The sequence below is a fragment of the Gopherus flavomarginatus genome, chromosome 7, assembly GCF_025201925.1.
Source record: "Gopherus flavomarginatus isolate rGopFla2 chromosome 7, rGopFla2.mat.asm, whole genome shotgun sequence".
Taxonomy (NCBI): Eukaryota; Metazoa; Chordata; order Testudines; family Testudinidae; genus Gopherus; species Gopherus flavomarginatus.
In genome coordinates this window covers 14,638,623-14,658,844 of record NC_066623.1, presented here as the reverse complement: position 1 = coordinate 14,658,844, position 20,222 = coordinate 14,638,623, and the positions used below count along the sequence as shown (strand labels likewise).

The 20,222-nt window shown below is 46.2% G+C and overlaps 2 protein-coding genes across 9 annotated transcripts in view; one reads left to right on the top strand and one right to left on the bottom strand.

The window, feature by feature from the left end:
* ACSL6 (acyl-CoA synthetase long chain family member 6) overlaps nt 1–20,222 on the top strand; it is a 116,542-nt gene that overhangs the window by 14,800 nt on the left and 81,520 nt on the right. For 2 of the 7 annotated variants that reach the window (XM_050962635.1, XM_050962632.1), the window contains exon 1: nt 12,880–13,016. The exons of 4 other annotated variants lie outside the window; for them this stretch is intronic. The gene's annotated coding sequence lies outside the window, so the exon portion shown is untranslated. Of the gene's footprint in view, nt 1–12,879; nt 13,017–20,222 lie in introns of those variants that run through there. One more of the 7 variants, XM_050962636.1, reaches the window with a different exon arrangement.
* Nucleotides 1–20,222, bottom strand: part of LOC127055619 (uncharacterized) — a 240,577-nt gene that overhangs the window by 212,361 nt on the left and 7,994 nt on the right. The gene's annotated exons all lie outside the window — the stretch shown is intronic.

The window sequence follows — 20,222 nt, the reverse complement described above, 5'->3', positions numbered from 1 at the left end:
CAATCATAAGACTGTCTTCACTTTATGGGCCAGACCATTGGGTCCAGGCAAGCTGGAGTTGGCAATTGATAGGGCCCTACCAAATTCACAGCCATGAAAAACATGTCACAGACCGTGAAAACTGGTCTTCCCCCAGTCTGGTCTTTTGTATGTATACTATATTATACATATTTCATGGGAGAGACGAGTATTTCTCAAACTGGGGGTCCTGATCCAAAAGGGAGTTGCAGGAGGGGTCACAATATTATTTAAAGGGTGTCACCATCCTCATAGGCACCAAGTTTCCAATCTGCTGGGGAGTCCCCCCCCTGCTCCACCCAGGCCCCTCCCCCACTCCACCCCTTCCCCCAATGCCCCACCCCTGCCCTTCTTCTTCCCATCCCCGCCCTGCCCCTGCCCCTCTTCCCTGCCTCTTCCTGCCCCTGTCTTGCCTCTTTCCCACCCAGTTCCGCGCTCTCCCCCGAGTGCACTGCACCCTCACTCCTCCCCTCTCCCCCCGAAGAGCCTCTTGATGCCGCAAAACAGCTGATCCATGGCAGGCAGTAGGCGCTGGCAGGGATGGGGAGGTGCTGATCGACGGGGCCCACCGGCAAGCATAGGTGGCAGGTTATATGGGCTCGAGGTGCCCGGGCACCAGGAATATTCAGGGCTGGGGGCCCTGCTCCAGCAATATTTGGAGCTGGGTCTCTCCCCCAGCCCTGCCTGGATCAGGCCCGGCCCCCGGCCCCTGCTGGTCTCCCCCCACCGCCCCGCCCCGCTGCGTCCCTGCCTGGAGCGGGTCCCAGCCTCTGCCTTCCACCCCTCCCCCTCCGTCCCCCCTCCGCCGTGTCCCTGCCTGCTCGTGCTGCCAGAGAACGGCTCCCGGCAGAACTGCTGTCTGCTGCCCCCGGGTCCTAGAGCCTGCCATCCGCTAATGGCAAGGCAGGCTGCCCTTACCCTGCTCTTCTGCCCTAGCCCTGAGCCTCTCCAACGCCTCAAACCCCTCATTCCCAGCCAGAGCCCTCATCCCTCTGCACCCTGATCCTCTTCCCCAGCAAGAGCCCTCATCCCCTCTGCACCCTAATACTCATCCCTGGCCAGAGCCCTCATCCCCCCTGCACCCTAATCCTCATCCCCCGGCCAGAGCCCTCATCCCCAGCCAGAGCCCTCATCCCCCTGCACCTTAATCCTCATCCCCAGCCAGAGCTCTCATCCCCCCTGCACCCTAATCATCTTCCCCAGCCAGAGTCCTCATCCCCCCTGCACCTTAATCGTCATCCCCAGCCAGAGCCCTCATCCCCCTGCACCCTAATCCTCATCCCCGGCCAGAGCCCTCATCCCCCTGCACCTTAATCGTCATCCCCAGCCAGAGCCCTCATCCCCCTGCACCTTAATCCTCCTCCTCAGCCAGAGCCCTCATCCCCCCTGCACCCTAATCCTCATCCCCGGCCAGAGCCCTCATCCCCCTGCACCCTAATCGTCATCCCCAGCCAGAGCCCTCATCCCCCTGCACCTTAATCCTCATCCTCAGCCAGAGCCCTCATCCCCCCTGCACCCTAATCCTCATCCCCGGCCAGAGCCGTCATCCCCCTGCACCCTAATCGTCATCCCCAGCCAGAGCCCTCATCCCCCTTCACCCTAATCGTCATCTCCAGCCAGAGCCCTCATCCCCCCTGCACCCTAATCGTCATCCCCAGCCAGAGCCCTCATCCCCCTGCACCCTGATCCTCTTCCCCAGCCAGAGCCCTCATCCCCCTGCACCCTGATCCTCTTCCCCAGCCAGAGCCCTCATCCCCCTGCACCCTGATCCTCTTCCCCAGCCAGAGCCCTCATCCTCCTGCACCCTAATCCTCATCCCCGGCCAGAGCCCTCATCCCTCTGCACCTTAATCCTCATCCCCGCCCAGAGCCCTCATCCCTCTGCACCTTAATCCTCATCCCCAGCCAGAGCCCTCATCCCCCTGCACCCTAATCCTCATCCCCGGCCAGAGCCCTCATCCCCCTGCACCCTAATCCTCATCCCCAGCCAGAGCCCTCATCCCTCTGCACCATGATCCTCATCCCCAATCAGAGCCCTCATCTCCCCGCAACATGAATCCCTCATCCCCAGCCAGATCCCTCATCCCCCTGCACCCGAATCCTCAGCCCCAGCCAGAGCCCTCATCCCCCTGCACCCTAATCCTCTGCCCCAGCCCTGAGCCCCCCTGCAGCATGAACCCCTCATCCTCAGCCCCAACCCTCATTCCCCTGCACCCTGAGCCTCTGCCCCAGCTCTGAATCCCCCCGCATCATGAATCCCTCAGCCCCAACCCTCATTCCCCTGCAGCCTGATCCTCTGCCCCAGCATGCACCACCTCCTCCTTCCTACACCCCCACCCCCAGCCGAGCCTGCACCCAAACTCTGTCGCAAAGCCTGCACCCCTCACCCCCTCCTGCACACCCACCCCCTGCCCCAGCCCAGAGCCTGCACCCAGCACCCAAACTCCCTCCCAGAGCCTGCACCCCTCACCCCTTCCTTCACCCCACCACCAGCCCAGAGCTTGCACCCCTCACCCTTTCCTACACCCCACCACCAGCCCAGAGCTTGCACCCCTCACCCCTTCCTACACCCCCACCACCAGCCCAGAGCCTGCACCCAAACTCCATCCCAAAGCCTGCAGCCCTCACCCCCTCCTGCACACCTACCCCCTGCCCCAGCCCGGAGCCTGAACCCAGCACCCAAACTCCTTCCCAAAGCCTGCACCCCTCCTGCACCCTAATCCCCAGCCCAGTACCTGCACCCCAGACCTCCCCCCTGAAATCCTGCCCAGAGCCTTAGGCAGGTGGAGGTGGAGTTTGAGGGGGCAGAGTTGGGGAGGCGGGCTCTGGGCACCACCAAAATTTCTACAAACTTGCCTCCCATGCGCAAGCAGGAGGTGCTGGGGGGAGAGAGAGGCATTGATAAGGGGGGCTGCCAGTGGGCGCTCAGCCCCCACCTTTTTTTTTCCCGTGGATGTTCCAGCCTGGGAGCAGCCATGGAATTGGTGCCTATGGCCACCCTTACATCTGCACTGTCTTCAGAGCTGGCGGCCGGAGAGCAACAGCAGTCGGCCAGGTGCCCAGCTCTGAAGGTAGTGCCGCACCATCAGCAGCGCAGAAGTAAGGGCAGAAGTAAGGACTCTCCCCTCCACCCACAATTCCTTTTTGGGTCAGGACCCCTACAATTACAACACCATGAAATTTCAGATTTAAGTAGCTGAAATCATTAAATTTATGATTTTTTAAAATCCTGTGACCGTGAAATTGACCAAAATGGAACATGAATATGGTAGGGCCCTAGCAACTGACCAAGGAAGAGAGCTCAAGGTGGTGATACACCGCCTTTCCCTCCCAAAACAATCCTGGAGGCAAATGGGGACCACACAGGCCCTCACTGCAACTTGTTGTAGCCTCAGGGCTGCTCTGCTGTGTGCTGGCTGGTAAGGATCCCTTGGGGAGTCTCCGGCAATGCTAATAGCCTTTTCCCTCAAGAAGTAACCACTCAGCTCACACAGACTCTAGAAATGCAGGAAAGACTTTCTAGTCAGAGGAAAGATTTCCAGATTAGGACTGGGTACGGCAGCTCTCCGCTCAGTGCACTCTACCCCACAGTACAAACTATTGCAAATGTCTCAAGGCAATGGCACAAGTTAGAATAGTAAAAGAGTGTATCCCTTTTGAAGTAATATTTTTAGTCTACTGTGTTATTTCATTTAGGTTTTTACTAGTGCCATCTGAGATTCTTGACACTTGAGTTGTTTTCTGAATGATGGACTAGTTTGCCATCTGGGTTTGCTTTGAGAATTTATAATTACACTAAATATTCATTTCATTTCCTCCTCCAGTTCTGGCTAAATATATTGTTATTCATTTATTATCATTTGGGGTCATTGTTTATTGTGTTTTTGTTTATTTAGGCTCCGTCTTGCAAATGACTCCGCCTGGGCAGGATTAGAGCCATGTTTATTTTGACTTCCGAAACAAAAAGCCACTTGTTCTGTGCTGCCAGCAATTACTTTAAATCCCCCACAAAATTATGCAGTACAAGAAAATACCCGCAAATTAGGCTAACCCCAAAAATAGCAAAATCCAGCTGTAATCCAATAACTAGACAAGCCAGTACCCAGCCTGCCTCCTTGTTGTCGATTTTTAATATCTTCCAGTTACTTCCAATACTTGTGTCTGATGCTATACACACTGTATTGAGTTAAGAAACTCAGAATTAAAATAACTTATTTTGAAGCTAGAGGGCAGTCTTTCTAAGTTAGGACTGGTTTCCTTAAGTCCTCCTGACAGACTGCATCAGCAAAATTTGAATGAGAGTATTCATTGCCACAATTTTATCTTCCTGGGAGGGGATTTTCCAAAAGCACCTAAGGGCGGGTATACATACAAACTGGTACTGACATAACTAAATCAATTTTAATTCACTCCTTTTGGTTTTTTTGGTGCAAGTCTGCGTGCGGACACTCATTTCAGAATAAAAGTATCCTATTTTGATGTAGAATAAATCAATTTCTTAACAATTTCAGCTAATCTGAATCTGAAATAATTGTCCAAAAACAGACTTGCACTGAAATAATAAAATAATAACTGATTTAGTCATTTCAGTGCAAGTTAATGGTGGAGACCAGCCCTTCGGAGTGAAAATCTCACTGAAAATCAATGGGATTTGTGCTCTTAAATCATTGACACTTTAAAAAAAAATCCCATCTTAAATTAGTAAAGAAAAAAGAAAACAAAAACACTAATACATCTCTCCCAAATTTTAGACATCTGAAATGTCCTATATTGGAAATTAAGTGCAAGGCTGGCTCTAGGCACCAGCAAACCAAGCACGTGCTTGGGGTGACCCATTTTCAAGGGCAACATTCTGGCTATCCATTTTTTTTTTTTTTTTTGCTTCCAGCAGCAAAAGCCTAGAACCAGCCCTGGCAGAAGCAGCACGTCGTGCGTGGGGGGTGCCCTGGGGCTGCTGTGGTTCACACCGCAGGGGAGCAGCACCGCACCTTGTTGCTGGGCTGGGCAGGCTCCTTGCGGGGGACACTCAGGCTGGAGGCCGCCTCACGGGGCACATGGAGCTGCTTGCAGCTGCCACAGGGCGGCCGCCCTCTCAGTGCCACAACCGGGACTGGGCAAAGCAGCCTGAGCCACCCAGGGACTGCAGCAGGGCAGCCATAAACAGCAGCAGCAGCAGGGCCATAGAGGGCAGGGTGCTGCCCTGTAGGGTCCATGTCCAGCTCTCCAGGGCTCCACTACCTCTGGGGCTACCCTGCACCGGCTCCTCAGCCCCCTGCTGGGGCGGTCCACCAGCTCTGCCCTCCTGGGTCCTGGCCAGTCCTAGAGGTGGGAGCCCTGGCTGGAGGGACCTTGGGCTGAGGTGCAGCCCCGGATCCCTGCTGCTTACCCTGACCCTGCCAGCGCCAGACTAGCTGGAGGCAATGGGAGAGTGGGCAGAGTCAGAGTGGGGAGCCCAGGGCTGGAGTGGCAGGGGGTGCAGTGGGAGGGGAAGAAAGAGCCCAATACTGGGGTGGCAGAGGGTATGGGTGGTGGGGGAGAGAGAGAGCCCAGGGCTGCCAGGGTGGAAGGTGGTACGGGTGGAGGGGGAAGAGAGAGCCCAGGGCTGGGGCGGCAGGGAGTGTGCGTGGTGTGGGGAGAGAGAGCCCAGGGCTGCCAGGGCGGAAGGTGGTGTCATGGTATAATCCCCCACTCTGAACCTTAGCATCCAAAAAATGGGGTACCAGCATTAATTCCTCTAAGCTCAATTACCAGCTTAGTACTTGTAGCGCTGCCACCAACCAGGAATTCCAGTGCCTGGTACACTCCGGTCCCCCCCAAAACCTTGCCTGGGGACCCCCAAGACCCAGTCCCTCTGGATCTTAACACAAGGAAAGTAAACCCTTTCCCTCACAGTTGCCTCTCCCAGACTTCCCCTCCCTGGGTTACCCTGGAAGATCACTGTGATTCAAACTCCTTGAATCTTAAAACAGAGAGGAAAATTTACCTTCCCCCCTCCTTCTCTCTCCCCCTCCCAGACTCTCCCTGAGAGAAACAGTAATCCTAACACTGAGAGAAATTAACCTTTCTCTCCGCCTTCCCTCCTTTCTCCCCACCAATTCCCTGGTGAATCCAGACCCAGTCCCCTGGGGTCTCACCAGAATAAAAAAACAATCAGGTTCTTAAACAAGAAAAGCTTTTAATTAAAGAAAGAAAAACAGTAAAAATTATCCTTGTGAATTTAAGATGGAATATGTTACAGGGTCTTTCAGCTATAGACACCGGGAATACCCTCCCAGCCTAAGTATACAAATACAAATTAAAGTCCTTTCAGCAAAATACAAATTTGAGCTCCTTCCAGCCAAATACACATTTGCAAATAAAGAAAACAAACATAAGCCTAACTCGCCTTATCTACCTAGTACTCACTATTTTGAATGTATAAGAACCTGTATCAGGGAGATTGGAGAGAAACTTGGTTGCACGTCTGGTCACTCTCAGAACCCAGAGAGAACAACCACCAAAATCTAACAGCACACACACAAACTTCCCTCCCTCAAGATTTGAAAGTATCCTGTCCCCTGATTGGTCCTCTGGTCAGGTGACAACCAGGCTCACTGATCTTGTTAACCCTGTACAGGCAAAAGAGAGATGAAGCACTTCTGTTCTATTAACTCTTACTTATTTGTTTATGGCAGGTGGTATGGGTGGGTGGAGGGGGGAGAGAGAGCCCAGGGCTGCCAGGCAGGAGTGCCGGCAGCCTTTTTGGCACCCTAGGCGGTGGAAGGTCCCGCCCCCAAAATGGCACCCCGACAGAGGCGGCGGAAGGTCCCGCCCCCGAAATACCACCGATGACCGCGGTGGCCGTCACCGCCCCCCAAATGTTAGTGCCCTAGGCGACTGCCGAGGTCGCCTAATGGGTTGCGCCGGCCCTGCTGCCAGGGCTGGGGAGGCAGGGGCTGCGGGTGGGGGCAGGAGAGAGAGCCCAGGGATGCCAGGGCTGGTGCGGGTGGCGGGGAGAGAGAGCCTAGGGCTGGGGTGGCAGGGGCTGGGGGGGAGTGAGAACCTAGGGCTGGGGTTGGGGGAAGCCAAAAATTTTTTTGCTTGGAGCCACAAAAAACCTAGAGCCGGCCCTGGCTAATTGTTCCTATACAAAACATGATTCAGTGCTACACCAAGGAGATAACTTTTAGATGAACTTCTCTATTCAGTAATTATGGAAAAGTCCTACAGAACTCAGTTGATAATTATCAACACTTTACAGAATATTTAGACCAGCCTTTAAAATTGTAGAGCTTGGATTGTAGCTGTCTGTTGAATTCTGTAGATTGGCTCAAAAGTCTGTCCAAATTATCTCATTCCCTATTATATTACTGAGGGAGTTTTAGAGTAATATCCACGAATCCTTTTAATTTTTACCTATTGGTTTTATCCCTGAGTTTTCCATAAGAGCTTTCAGTATGAACTGGCTTTCCTTTCCTTTAGAAGACAGCAGCAATGCAACTTGTCAGCTATTTGGCACATTTTGTCCCTTTAGTAAATGGCTGGAGTTTTGTAATTGGCCTTCCTAGTTTGCTCTGACAAGACAGCAGATTGGGAATGGCCTGGAATAGTCTTCCAATAAAAAAAAAAAATCAAAAAAACCAAAGCCCCCATATCCAGTCTGAGTGAACAAAAATAACCTTCCAACTGCAGTTCAGTGTAATGCTTGAGTCCTAATTTTATTTTGCCTGAAAGGATTTTTTTGTTGTGTATTGAGAACAGTCTTATTCTGACTGGACTTTCCAGCCAGCTATCTGAATGATGATGATGATGTTTAAAAAAAATCCTTTCAGTTGACAGGCTGGTGAGGGTGGTGTGATACTGTGACCTGCCAACAACAATTCAGTCTTGTGTTTCATTTAGGAAAGGCTATTTGCATATTCTCTATTGGCTTTATTTGCTCAAACACGATTGAAAAGGCAAAGTTCTCAGCCATTGAGACTGAAGAATAAGCTGTCTGAGCACTTAGCTCTGTGCCTCTGTACTTTAACACTTTTTGAAAACTTTATTTATTTTGCCAAGAAGAGGTCAGAGCAAGTAGAATGCTTTAGAGACCACGAAAAATATCTAGAGAGTAGATTTTAGGATCTGCCTTTTGCAACAGGAAAAGGGAAGATCTTTTATGTGAGCTTTGGCCTAGTTATAGGGACTTTTCTGAACAAAGAAATAATGGAAGAAATATAAGCTGCAAAATGAAGTTTTGTAGAAACTAAAAGTGTATGTGTGTGTTCTCACATATAGGTATGAGGAAAATTTACCAAACCTGATAATGAATAGAAAAGTTCTCATGACTATTTTGAAACATGAGAGAGACAAATGGTTGTATCGTTTATTGGACCAACTTCTGCTAGTGAAAGAAGTTGGTCCAATAAATGCTATTACCTCATTCACCTTACCTCCTTTGTAAAGCACTTTGAAGATCTATTCTCTCATTCTCTCATGTATTTGCAGAATAAGGAAATCTGGGGGGAATGATAATCTGTAGGTCTCACATTAGTATCAGTTTATTATGTTAGAACTCCATTCATAACACATTTCCTTCTGCCATTTTTCATAAATGGTCAAAAATATATACAGCATAATCAATACAAATATAAAATAATAATAAATAAGAGTAATACAGACAAAGATGGCCTTATAATAAGGGAAATGTTAAGATTTAATGCTTACATAGCTTTTGTGTGATAATGTAATAAATGGATGTTTTCCATATTTATCATTTCTAATAGTGACTGGTTTTTCCATAGGCATATGATTTTTAAGCCACTTATTAATAGGGTTGTTGCTTTGAGGTTTCTAGTCAGTGATTATAGCCACTTTGCTAGGTTGAAAAGCAGTGTTGTAAAAAGGAGTATGAGCAACCATTATCTAAATCAGCTGCATAACCTAAAAGTGCTAATCCTGATCTTTAAATTAATATGGGATTATAAAATAGGAGAAGAATGAAATGACACCAAGGACCCAATCCAGTACACACTGAAGTCACTAGGTGTCTTTCTGCTGACTACTAGAAGCTTAAGATCCATCCCTTGGAGTCTAGAATCACTTATTTTTGGGACAAGATACTTATCTCCATAGGTTTGAGTGAGACCATTTAAATTTAAATTTCAAAGCAAACTTGGTGTTCTGCATACAAATTGGTATGGCATAATAAGGTGGGATGTACATAAGAGAAGCCCAGTTGGTATATTTATTTATTTCTGTCAACAAGTTTTGTTTGACTGGAAACATTTAAACAATATTTTCACTTACTGATATAACTGTTTTCTGTCTGGAGAATTATGGCTTAAGCCAAAGCCCAGTGAAGAAAAATTGGCAGCTTTCCATTGACCTCTGGGCTTTGCATCGGGCCTTTAATGAGGAATAGTCAGCACAAAATGTAGAGGTAGCATTCTTTGTATTTGTGGACTGTATAAGATAAATTCTAGCTCATTTAACATGCTTAGGCCTCAGTAACTATTCATCACATTTGTATTAAAGTAGACATTAGGACCAGAATTTTAAAGGTATTTAGGAGCAGTAAATGGGATTTAGACTCCTAAGTGCCTACATCCCTTCTGAAAATGAGATTTAGGCTCCTAAATCATGTGTTGCAATGTTGAGCACCACAATGCCTAAATACTTCTAAAAATCTGGGCCTTAGAGCCTGTCTGAGGTGCTGAGCATCTGCAACTCCCATTGAGTTCAGCTGGAGTTTTGGGTGCTCAGCACTTCCAAAAATAAGGCCTTTGTCTTCTCCACACCTCAATTTCATATTATTTACTTCATTTACATTATTGGTACCTGAAATACCATTTGAGGTCTGAAGTTAAGTGCTCTTAGAGAAAACTATTATTATTTATGTGTTACTTGCTGTGCTTTCAAACCCCTTGAAGTCCTGCAAAAGAATTTGCCCTCTCTGAGGGTGCCCACAGATAGCCTAAACATTTTTCAGTATCTGTGTGTAAACCTCTTTCTGGATTTAGAAGGTTGGCAAGTCTGCAGCTATTGTAACAGAGAGTGAGAGGGCTAGTGCTGTTCCCTAGATCAGTGGTTCTCAAACTAGTGCTGCCGCTTGTTCAGGGAAAGCCCCTAGCGGGCTGAGCCAGTTTGTTTACCTGCTGCGTCCGCAGGTTTGGCTGATCGCGGCTCTCACTGGCCGTGGTTCGCCGCTCCAGGCCAATGGGGGTGACAGGAAGGGCGGTCAATACATCCCTCAGCCCGTGCCGCTTCCCGCCACTGCCATTGGCCTGGAGCAGCAATCCACAGCCAGTGGGAGCCGTGATTGGCCGGACCTGCGGACGGGGTAGGTAAACACACTGGCCCAGCCCGCTAGGAGCTTTCCCTACACAAGCGGCAACCCTTGTTTGAGAAGCCCTACATTAAAGTGGTTTTGCTGATATAGCTTATTTTGCTCAGGTAACAAGTATAAGCTATTCTGGCAAAAGCATGCTTTGCTGGTATAAGCTATATCTATACTAGGAGGATTTGCTGGTATAGCTACACTCTACCTCAGTTTCCCCTCTTAGAAACCCAATAACTCCACTCAAGGCCCTCTTGATTCAATAATACCCTACTTCGGGTTGATTTATTATTAAACCTCATGCAAAACAGTCCATAACAAAAGTCCCAAATAACCAAAAGCTTCTCTGGTTTTTGGGTTTCCTCTGAAGCCTGTAGTCAGAGTCCTGTTCCCAGTATTCTCAGGACTACCTTTCAGACATTGTTTCTCTCTGTGGCAGGAGCACCAATCCTCTTCCTGGATCTGGGTAATTCAAGCACTTTGTCCCTCTCTTTAAAGCAGGAATACCCAGCTCTCCTCTTGGAGCGGGGTTGTGAGTTAGTCTGCTGTAGGGCATTAGCCAGGTTCTCTCTCAGCTGTCCCCACTTATTCTCTAGGCTCAGAGGGTTGGCAACTTTCTCCTATTGGTAGCTGCACTGCTAGAAGACGGAGGGGGCAACCTTTGTGCTGATCCCTTTCTCCCAGCTCATCCTCAATTGGCTGGGGAGAAGAAAACCTTGCCCCTCCCATTCTACAAGGCTCCTGGTCTCAGGCCCATTAAGAAATAGTAATGGGATTTCCTCCTGGACTCTATTTACTGCTGGGATCACTTCCTCTCTCCCAAGTCCTTGTAAATATAATCAGACCTTTCAGATGCTTAAAGGGCCATGCTATGTGAAGGGGTGGGCTGACCACTAGGCACTTCTACCCTTCTAAAAGGCAGAACTCGGCATTTCTAATAATAAATTCTAAAGCACTTTCTTGCTCTGTGTAGGCAATACCAAGTACTGCAAGCTGCAGGTGAGCTGTCCAGACAGTAACTGAGAGTGCTCTCTTCAAGAGGTACCCCTGTAAATAAATATATTTACCCATAAATATATTCACCCATAAAGCCCTGCTGAAAAAGATGGCGACCATGTATTATTGGAAAGTAAATTTCTTTTTAAACAGAGACAAGTTTAAAAATATTTATTTGTACCTCTCCTTTGAGCTACTGCTCTCATGCAGTGCCCTACATGCTGCCTTTGTCTGCCTCTCTGACTGTGAAGATTCTGTTGTGCAAGCCAACACCTCAATTAGGAAAAAACAATTGTCTCATACTATTGGAGTATCCTTTCCTAGAGCTGGGTTTGACCCTGAGGACACCTGATAAATATATATTTTTAACTAGCTTTAAGAGCATCTGCCATTTTATAGCCAGTTTGAAATAAGGGGCCAGATCCTTAGCTTATGTAAATTGACATGGCCTCATTTAAATCAGTAGAGTGATGCTGATGTACACCAGCAGGGGATCTGGCCCAACGTTCCTTGAAAATAAAATTTTCTACTTACATCATTGTTGCCAAGGCAATTCTTTAAGTTTGATTGCACAGTATCTATATTTGAGTCAAATTAGTGACCGTTGGCTCAAATTTTTGCATACATTGGTTACTATTATGTCTCTACCACTCTGCCTCCATAGAGACTCTTAGTGTAGAATTCTTCAGAGAAGTAGCATTAATGAATTGCAAAAGCTTTTGTAGAGATTTTATTGGTGACAAGTGTACCCTTGACAAAAAGCCACTCTGGCTAAAACAATGTTTATCTGCAGCCCTTTGAACGTATAACTGTGTTGGCAATAGTCTGCGTAAGTAGGTTTGTTCCTGAAGCATTTTATTAAGATATTTTTGGAATAAGTTTTTAATTTGTGTTCATTCTGTTCAAAGTACAACAATTTTTCAACATACAAAAACTCCACTGATTTACTTTGTGTCAGAAGCTTTAGTTTGTCTTCATTTTCTGGTCATTACTTAGCAAAAGAGGACCCTCCCTTCTGCCTTCTAAAAACTCTGTATTTATTGTTACAGATTTACAACCAAAAACCTTTGTCCTCATTTCATATGGCCAGGAGTTACAAAACTTTCAAAATCTATTTCACGTACATTTGTGTCAGAATCATTAAGCAATCAGTGTTGTGTTGTCTAGACTTAAGCATGGTGTTATAAATCACTGAAAACTATACTGAAATAGAGCAATCTGCCTTCATGAACTAAAATATTTGGTACATCAAGGGTTACTTTCTGAATAGTGGTGATGTCTCTAATGCAGACTAAGCTGATATTAGCCTCGCTTAACTACTTTCCACGGTTTGCAGATAGGGAGGGGGTGGGACATTCAGGAGTTAGCAGCAGTTCCCTAACAAGTATTTCTGCCCAAGATCTTGGCATATTTATTCTCAACAATGAGCTAATTGGATCAAAGGCAAAATATATGTTCTAGGAGCGTAATCAGTTCACCCCAGCGCTGAAAGTATGTTTATCTCGGACTTGCATAGAGGTAGGACTTAGTTGCAGAATCTGTTGATCGCTTCAATACTCAAGTGTTGTAAATTCTGCCCCACTGCAGAACAGAGCAAGGAATCTTGCATTGGCTGTAGGTCTCTCATAAAAGGAGGAAAGCTTTAGCTAGTTACCAGCTGTGAAATCGCACAAGCAGTAGGCTCTCTGAGAGGCTCCGGAAAGGTAGGCCATACATTTTACAACCTTCTGGGCACATCCTGTTTGACGAAAGGCAGGGCGCAAGCTGAGCAAGAAAAGGGACAGCATGATAGTGAATGGAAGCTTATATATAATGTAATTTGAGACCTTTTTTCACTGTAAAAAAGAATAATTTCTAATGCATTTCTGTTAATTTTTAATTAGGGGTGGGAGGGAGGAGCCCTTTAAAAACCTTTATACGGTAGCTTTATAAGGATAAAATATTAGCCACAAAAATTGTTTGTGGGTTGTGAAGTGTTCTTGTTTTTTCAGATGTCTTCTAACAATCATAAAGGGGGGAAAGGATCTAGTACTTGCTGTGATGGAGGCTCAAATTCCTGAAGGCAGTAATTCCACAGGTGGCTGATGATGTGAATGTGGCTATGCAAAGGGGTGAGAAGCTCAGCTGCAAAAATGAGAGTTTTTATCAAGTTTAAGGCATTTGCTCTTAATGTAAGAATTGTCTAGTTGTGACTCTAAAATCCTTCTGATAAAATGGTTCCGGCTATTGCTAGAGCTCTAGATTGCATATGCAGAGCAGCCCAGCAAGGCTTTTGAATGAGTTGCATTGGGACTAAGTATATAAAAGTAGTGGGTTCCCCAGTGTGAGCAGGCTGTGCAGAATTCTTCTGAAACAGCCTTTCTGAGACGTGTTTGTCAGGTTGAGATGATAGAAGCCTCCAGATGTAGGTAGAGTTTTCTTCTGCTTACCCAGGATATTTGATCAGTGCAAACTTAGTAATGCTAATTGTGTCACTTTGCGAACCTAGCCCATGATGACTGAACTTTATTTTCTAAGGGCCAAATCCTGAGGTCCTCGCTACTCTAATTTTATTCAGCCCTTAGGCAAACGCACATAGAAATGAGTTGGAGTTTTCCTGGATAATGATAGTGTAAAAAAAATTAAGCAAGGATCTCAAGTTTTGGACCTAGCATCTTGCATTTTGTTTTTAACCATGGTTCTTACTTGGCATTAAACATGAGGGGTTTTTAATAGTACCAGAGACTAGATAACTATTTAAATGGCATTTTATGAGACATGTCCACCTAGGTTCAAAACCTGCTTCTTGCCTATGGGGTGGGTGGGGGTGTGTGTGTGTGTGTGTGCGCGCACACACACATGCTCCTAGACCTATCCCTTCCTGAAGTGGTCCCAGGATGTCCTCCCTTCTTAGCCCCCTCATGCCCTACAGATATTTCCCTACCACTGAGGGGATGATGGAGCAGAGGAGGCCAGCTAAGGGGAGGAAGGCTCACTGGCTTCCCAGCAGTGCTAATAACCAGTCTGTGTTGGCCAAAGATTCACAAGCAGAGGATGATGGTCACAGGCACATTGGATATCAGATCCCAAACTCTTATTGACTATGTTTGATATGAATATCTCCTGTCACTTTGGAGATTTAAATATGCTGAACTTGAATGCCCAAGTGGACTTGTGGGGTTTGATTTCCTTCTAACACAAACAGCGGGATTTAGTTTGCAAATTAAAATGTTGTAGGTTCAACACAGACTTGATGCATGTGTGCACGCGCCCACACACACACACACCCCTTCTTGTTTGTTTAATGCTTGTCACTATGCAGTCTGGTTGTATACGGATACTTGGCTTGATTAAGTGAACCCATAGGCACTTTGCTAAGCAAACATTTTACAAATACAATCTCCCACACACTAAATGTAGGTTGCAGTTCATTTCTTATCTGTTCCACTATATTTGTGTACATGGCTTTGTAAGTCATTGTATCGCTAGTGAAAGTGGTAAAAGACCACTAGTAAAATTAGTGGCTTAGAACTTTGGCAGTCTTATAGCAAATGTCATTTGAATGAAAACTAAAACATTAATCCTTGTCTCCGGGGCAGGAAGGGCCAGCAGACATGCTACCGTGGCTGGCTGCAGTTTCCTGTGTTCCACTTCTGAATGCTTAAAGTTTCTGTTCTTAGCTGGCTTCATCAGCAATTATCCCATGATAAGGAGTCTTTCAGTATAAAATCATCACAACTGAAATGTTCCTACTGGTCTAGAGCATCATCATGCAGAAATGGAAATGTAGACTGCTTCCTACTCTTAGGGCTTGTATACACTACCATGCAGGGTTGAGCTAAGATACGCAACTTCAGCTACATAAATAGTATAGTGTAGACCAGTGGTTTTCAAACTTTGGCCACTGCTTGTTCAGGGAAAGCCCCTGGTGGGGCAGGCTGGTTTGTTTGCCTGTCGCGTCTGCAGGTTTGTCCGATCGTGGCTCCCACTGGCTGTGGTTCGCTGCTCCAGGCCAACGGGGGCGGCAGGAAGCGGCGTGGGCCGAGGGACATACTGACTGCCCTTCCTGCCGCCCCCGTTGGCCTGGAGCGGCGAACCGCGGCCAGTGGGAGCCGCAATTGGCTGAACCTGTGGACGGAGCAAGTAAGCAAATCGACCCGGCCTGCCAGGGGCTTTCCCTGAACAAGCAGTAGAAGAAGTTTGAGAACCACTGGTGTAGACAAGCCCTTAATGCAAGGATGCAGGGAGTGTGGAATGTCATTGGGCCTTGAATAGTGTGCATCTGGTGCAGCCAATGAATATTATGTCATTTGACAACCCTTCTTTGAAGACATATGAAGAGATTTCTTTAAATGCTAAACCTGATTATCTATTTTAATTTCAAAGATCTACAATAAGTTTAGAATGACAGCAATGAAGAGGAGGATAATATAGCCTTATTTATGAGCAATGTAAAGAGGAACAACATGCTACAAATGTAGCTAAATATTGGGTTTATTTTCTGTTGGAGGCTGTACCATTTAAAATATAGTGAGTAAGCATCTTTTTATTACATAAATTGGGAAGCTTTTAAAAAAGTGAAGGGAAAGCTAAATAGTATTTATGAAAAGACAACTCAGCAAATTATGTATTTTTGGAGATTTAAAATGATAGAGGATACTATCAAGTCTGACAGAGCCAGACTATCTCAGCAGGGCTGGATAAATGACTTCTTAGATATGCAGGGCCTCCTTTTGAAAAGCTTCTCCATGAACTGAACAGAAAAGCTGGTTACTCACTTAATTTCTATTCCAGTGAGAATTCTAGTCCCTAATGCAACAACTGTTGCAGTAATTAATGATCTATATATTATCGGTTCTGTGTGCAAGAAAATAAAACTACATGCTTTAAAAATATGGAGACATTCTTGTGCATAGAAAAGCTATCTGAGATCACTTAGAGTTTTCTAGCATTTACTAGTCATCACATTTTATTAACTTTTGAAGTCAATAAGAGTTGAGGGCATTGAGAGGCTTAGCCCAATTTCTATATGGGGAACAAAATTGATATTTGGTATGGCAGGATTTTCTGCAATCTAGATTGGGTTTAATGCTAGAGAGTACAGGCAGTGACACTGCCTATCACTTATCTGTAGGTGAGGTGTGTGTGTGTGTGTGTGTGTGTGTGTGTGTGTGTGTGTGTTGCATATATAGCAAGATAAAGGATCTGGAAAACACAGATGTCCTCACACAAGTATGGTTGCAACTCAGTTAAAACATGACAAGGGTCCTCTCACTTCATTAGTCCTGAAGGATAGACAGGATCCTTAGGAAAGGTACTAGAACTTGATGGGCACGTTTTTGCAAATTGATGCCTAATTACAGAACGTTTGCTGTATTGGAGGACACAGTGGAATTAGTGGGTTGGATTCAGTAGAATGGCTCACTCATTACATGAGTTTTACTTTAAAAAAACCAAAAAACAAAAACCTTGAATGCAATTTTTTATTGTTACCCACAGAATGTATTTCTATCAGACTTAGGCCATGGCTACACTAGAGAGTTGCAGCGCTGGTGAGGGGGTTACAGCGCTGCAACTTAGGATGTGGCCACACTTGCAAAGCATGGCCAGCGCTGCAACTCCCTGGTTGCAGCGCTGGCTGTACACCTGGTCGAGCCTCGGGTGTAGGGATTCCAGCGCTGGTGATCCAGCCCTGGTCAGCAAGTGTGGACGCCCACCAGCGCTTTTATTGACCTCCGGGGTGTAAGGAGGTACCCCAGAATTCCTGTCCACAACAAACCGGAAGAAAGGGAGAGCTCGGAGTTCAGCCAAACTGCTTATTTAAAAAACAAACACAGCTCCTGTTTGCTGAGCGAGCGGAGGCAGGCAGGGGAATTACTTTGGAATGTTCACAGCTGTTTGCTTGAAGAGAGAAACAGCACTTTCACACACCAGAGGGGGAGGGGGAAGTCCGTGTTGAGCAGTTGCTTATCTGGTCTGACGGGTATTTAGAAGTACATAATTTGCATTTAGTGAATGAGAGAGGAGTGGGGGAAGGGAGTTAGAACTTTTAAAATGATTGAAGGTAGGCACTGTGTGTCTTCCAGTCTTTAGAACTTGCAAGGCAGGGAGCTGAGAACAGTGTCAGCTCCAAAAATCCATTCTCTGTCTCCTCCACGCTCCCTGTCACATTCCACGCCACCCCCCTCTTTTGAAAAGCACGTTGCAGCCACTTGAATGCTGGGATAGCTGCCCACAATGCACAACTCCCAACAGCGCTGCAAGTGCTGCAAATGTGGCCACACTGCAGCGCTGGCCCTACACAGCTGTACGAACACAGCTGTAACTACCAGCGCTGCAAAACTGTAAGTGTAGACATGGCCTTTGTAATGACAGCAACACACTGTCCCCATGTTAAAGCATTTGACATGTCAGCCATGGAGAAGCTTTTAATGTATTCTTGTGTTAGCACTAGCACACTTCTGTTTTCAATTTGTTAATAATTCCTGTGTAGTAAAAGCTGTACATTGATCTTAATGCTAGCAAGTAGAGATGTCTGGCTAATGGATCAGAAAGGAAGATCTGACCCTCCATCCTTAGCTCATGCAATTGTAGACAAAGAACCATAATATCAAGAGTTTTAGCAGCCTGCAAATCACAAAGGGCCTGACTTTCATATCTGCTCAGCACACATACTGCCCCAGCTGAAGTTGGTGGGAGCTACAGGTGCTCCCTAACGCCCAGATCCTCAAAGGTAGTTAGGTGCCTAACTCCCATTAAAGTCGTCTGGAGATAGGTGTTTGGACCCAAGTCATTTTTAAAACTCCCAGAAGGCATCACTAAATTAAGACTTGACTGAATAAGGGCTTCCTCCAAACATCCGTCCAGTCATTGGGTTTTCAATCAGGTGTTTCAGGCTAATAAAAAGAATTGTGAAGAAAAAGATAAGTAGGAAAATATTGTACAAACTTTGCTCCCACTCTTTTTTTTTTTTTTTTCCTTCTTTTGCTTTGCTAGATCAGTTCTAGGTGTACTGTTGAGCTTCCTGTTTAATATTATAGAGCAGTAGTTCTCAAACTTTTGTACTGGTGACCCCTTTCACATAGCAAGCTTCTGAGTGTGACCCCCCCCTTATAAATTAAAAACATTTTAAAATATATTTAACACTATTATAAATGCTGGAGGCAACGCGAGATTTGAGGTGGAGGCTGACAGCTTGCTAAACTCCCCTCCCCATGTAATAATCTCGCGACCTCCTGAGGGGTCCCGACCCCCAGTTTAAGAAACCCTGTTTATAGAAGGTATGTACACTTGAGTTTGCCTGGGCACTGTTTCTCTCAGGGCAGTATAGCCTCCAGCCTGCTTTATGCGATCCTAAATATAAACTTCTATCTCAAGCCATATAACTGGAAAACATGATACAAAACTTTTTTTTTTAAACTCCCCCTGCCCCCAACCCCAGAAAAATGTATCCACAAACGGAGCACCACAGAACTTTACAGAAGACCTGGCAAACTAAGCTGGAGTCTTTAGAGGGTAAAGCCTTGGTTTAGCTTTTGCTTCTATACTGAGCAACACCTAACTAAATTTATGTGCATAACATGTGAGACGCAGCTATGTAAAATGCATGCCTTGAACTTCAGACCTACTTGAACTGAAACACTTGATGCCCCTGCAAACCTCAGCCCATGTTCAGGATAGTTGGGTCAGCATGTTGTGTATTGACACAGCTGAGCCAATAGTGAATCTCCTCCCCCAAACAGACAGGCCTCGCTCCCCAAACAAGCTCAAGGAACACCACAAGGTAGAAGAGGCAGTGTGTGTTTTGGAGACGGGTGGGCTTGGGAGGGACTGGGTCTGGGGATACCTTCAAGCAACCTGCAGAGATCAGGTCACTTACAACCTTTGCAATTCAAATTGCAGAGTGTAGTTATCAGACTCCTTTATCAAGTGAATGCTGCAAGGTTTGAACAGTCTTAATATGAATGAAGAGACAGACTAACAAATGAGGGTTTGTATAGAGAAGGGACAATATTGCTGAGTTTTACAGCTACAGAAGTCCTTGTTTTCTTACAGCACCATCATCAAAGTGAATAATAATAGTATAGTAAAAATGGGCCCAAGCAACAGAGTTCAGATTTGGATCCGAACTTCATCAGTGTGCCAGTCCTGAGGCATGGTCCAGGCCCACCTCTAATAGTACAATAACATAGTTCTGCTTTTATGTCGTCAAAGCCCTGAGCAAGTGTCGGCTAAGATTTTCATGAGCAATGCCAGGCGCAGAGTCCCATTTCTTGAAGACTGCAAAATCAGATAACTGAGATCTCTATCTGGTACGTAACCTTCAAATACATTGGGAGGGAGGCTTAAACGTTTTACAGGCCAAAGTTGAATGCTGCCTCACCACGTGCCATCAAGCTATGTGTATCTGCATCTTACTCTGCCTGTAAAACCTAGCTGTTACGGGTGTGTGTGCACCTTTTTCCTCTCAATTTACTGCTTTTTTTTTTTTTTTAATACTCTGTCCTAGGTAACTGTGTATGTATGTATTCAAGCTATTTATAGAGTGCCTGTCACTAGGCATCTATGAATCGTACAGTAGAAAACATCATCACTCAAAAAACCCAAGCCCTAAGAAGGATGGAAAAGAAAAGGAGGGAGGCAAGCTCATGAAAATGCATGGGATGTGAAGCGCCCGTGGCACTTGGGGTATGAACTCCATCAAATATAGACCTGAGAAAGTTCTCCCTGTGTTGGACTAAGGGCCTGGTTTTCTGCTGCCTTACACCTGTACAAAGTGGGAATCAGAATTATAGCCTTTTACACCCACCTTGCACAGGTATAAGGGAGGACACAAGGTGCAGACCAGCGAAAAATCAGGCTTGAGACTTTTTAGGCCTTGTCAATAAAACTTTGATGCATTCACACCACTACTCATGGTAACAAGTGTT